At 40.4% G+C, this 2,774-nt stretch overlaps 1 long non-coding RNA gene across 2 annotated transcripts; it reads left to right on the top strand.

The window, feature by feature from the left end:
- The first annotated feature begins 934 nt into the window (after positions 1–934).
- LOC138927696 (uncharacterized) lies at positions 935–2,391 on the top strand. Of its 2 annotated transcripts, none has more exons than XR_011444175.1 (4): positions 935–1,146; positions 1,206–1,811; positions 1,982–2,148; positions 2,209–2,391. It is a non-coding gene; the product is annotated as an uncharacterized lncRNA (long non-coding RNA). The 2 variants fall into 2 exon arrangements; XR_011444176.1 differs by having other exon boundaries at positions 935–1,150.
- The last annotated feature ends 383 nt before the right edge of the window (positions 2,392–2,774 follow it).

The raw sequence follows: 2,774 nt of genomic DNA, 5'->3' as shown, positions 1-2,774 counted from the left end.
TTACGTGTATGAGAGAAATAAGGGAATCAAGTTTTATACTTAAGTCACTTACAGAGGTCACACTCTGTTGTATCATTTGTAGGAGGTCGCCATTAGTTGATGAGGGAGTAGACCAGGTTCTTTGAGGCAAGCCAGTTGGTGTAGATTGGGGGTTGTTTGAGGATACTACATTTTGTTGCGGGTAACGGGTTCTCTCGTGCTGATGTGATTGTCTGGTATTTGCACTGGAATGCATGACAACATTTTTGTTTGAGACATGTTTGCCGTTTTCAAGTCGCTGCCCATTCATAAGTTGTTGCTCGTTCCTAAGTTGCTGTTGAAGTTTAATTAAATGATTTTCAGCTGGATTACGCGAAAGAAAATTTTTAGGAGGCGTGTGGGGAGAGTTACTAAATGGATTCCTTTTGCCTAATTTAGGATTTGATGAGGGAGTGTTAGCTTTGTTGGGATGGGGCTGAACGTCAGACATTATAGTTGCTCTACGACCACTAGGAGACCGCAGTTGATCCCTGAAGCCTTCACGGATGAAATCCTGCTGTTGTAAGGATGTATTTTGAGGTAGCTGCTTGTGTTGTTGCTGATGACTGTCGTAGTAGGTGGGTTGGGGATTAAACCTAACCTTAGATTGGTGTGTCCTAGTTTGACCATTATCGGCAGAGTGTAAACGATAGGCAAGGAGGCGGGTTTTAAATTCTTTGTACACCGTGCAGCCTTTGTAACTGGCAATATGTCCCAGACCACAATTGGCACACTTAGGATTGGCAATTCTAGTGTTTGCACAGTCCGTGGAAGGGTGGCTACCAGCACACTTAAGACAGACAAAGTCTCGGCGGCAGAAGTTCTTTGTGTGTCCAAAGCGCTGACATCTGTGACACTGAGCCGGCTCCATTCTCCTTAATTGTCGCTCTACTGTAACCCTTTGATTACCCAGCATAGTAACAGAGAGGATCCTGTCATTAGAGTTATCCAAAGAAGGTGCCAGTTCAACCTCAAACAAATCCAACGGCTTGTGACTACGGCGGTGCTTGATATTATTTATATAGCGGACAGTGAAGCCCAAGTTGTTAAGGAGTTTGCGGATCTGGTCATAGGGTGTAGAATGGTGGAGTCGTCGAATAATTAGCCTATACCCTCGATCAGAACGAGGTTGGTGAGTATGAGTTTGCTTATTATCAGTCTCTAATTTGTTCATGATTAATTGGTAGGTGGTGGAGTTGCTGCAGGTTATTTTGATACAATTTCCATTTAGAGTTGTGGTAGTAAAATTTTTCTCCAAAACTCCTGGAATGGAGTTAAGAGAGTCAAGAAGGGGTTGAATAATAGTCACATCATGAAGGAAAATAGCCGGGATTTTATCCTCTGCATCACGGAGAGAAGCCAGTCTGAGTAGAATCGCAGCATCCTTGCTGGTGGAGGGACCATCTTGAAGAAAATTATCCGGAACTTCATGCTCAGATTTATGATTGATGGGAAGATTGGGTTCCTTAGTTGAGTTTTTATTCAAGGAGGGAATGTTAACAACATCTGGATTAACTTGCGGTAAAAGAATATCATTGAGGATCTGGACTTTGGATGCACTCTTAGAGGAACTGATGTTATGGCTAGCAGAGCCGCGCTTGGAGCGCTTGCGTAGAGATAAGGATAGAGGGAATGGTTTCTTCCTCTTACTACACATTGGTCCTGGTTTTCCAATGAGCAAAGAAAGCTCACGAGAAATTTTCGGAGTCGAGGTGGATAACGGGTCAGTGCTACATTCCATGTGGACAACGTCTGAAGTCTCCATCGCAGTGACACTTTCCTGATTCATAGAGGTAGGTTTATTGATGGCTGTGCAGTCACTTGGAGCCGGGTCTGAGCCTGAGGAGAACCAGGAGAGCCTAGGTGATGTAGTGACACTTTTTTCGAAGGAACTAGCAGAGCTGACGATGGATAGGGGCAGTGCATCCACGTTTTCATTTAAATTAACTTCCTCTTCCTCCAGACTAAGATCCATGTTGTTGCTGTTGCTGGGATTAGAGGTGATGGGTTCCATCCTATCACGTGCAAAACTCAGTTACGTAAAAGACAACTATGTATGGAGGAGTATGATGGAGTTATTGCAGTGGAGTAGTAGATGTAATGGAGTAGTAAGAGTATTGGTGCAGTTTGGTGAGTTCGTGCAGTTATATGTATTAGCACAATGGTGAGATTTGCATAACGTCAATACAGGTAAAAAATTACAATTGTAACAGAGAAAACAATGTACGTGTAAATGATGTGTGAAGGAGTCTGCCTACATGTATTCAGTCACATACACGAAACAGATGCTTGTAATAGTATGCGCAAAATTAAAAGTTCACGTGGAACAGTTTTTAAAATTAAAAATTGATTGTGAAGTATTAAAATAAATTGCACACACTATTCATAGGATTAAATTAATACACTTGCCACAACATGTATAATTATAATTTAGGAGTAACTTTTTTTTTTTTTTCATTTTTTTTTTTTTTTCATTCTTTTCTTTTTCTTTTTTTCAGGGCGTGCCTTCGGTGAGGTCACAACTAGCACTGATAGCCACTACCAGAGTGGTTACAGCTTTTTATTTGCGTAATATACAGTGATTACTTACACTAATACATTTTATACAAATATTAGATAACATAAGAAGCAATTATTAACAAGCTTATAGAAATAATTGAATTAATAACAGTTTTAAACTTGTGAGGAACATGTAAGATTTGGAGTAACAATAAAAAGAGATATTAATGGAATAGCTGAAGTATTTTAAACATATA

Source organism: Drosophila bipectinata, unplaced genomic scaffold (assembly GCF_030179905.1).
Source record: "Drosophila bipectinata strain 14024-0381.07 unplaced genomic scaffold, DbipHiC1v2 scaffold_58, whole genome shotgun sequence".
Classification (NCBI taxonomy): domain Eukaryota; kingdom Metazoa; phylum Arthropoda; class Insecta; order Diptera; family Drosophilidae; genus Drosophila; species Drosophila bipectinata.
The sequence above is the reverse complement of the archived record's forward strand: the minus strand, read 5'-3'. Positions and strand labels throughout refer to the sequence as shown.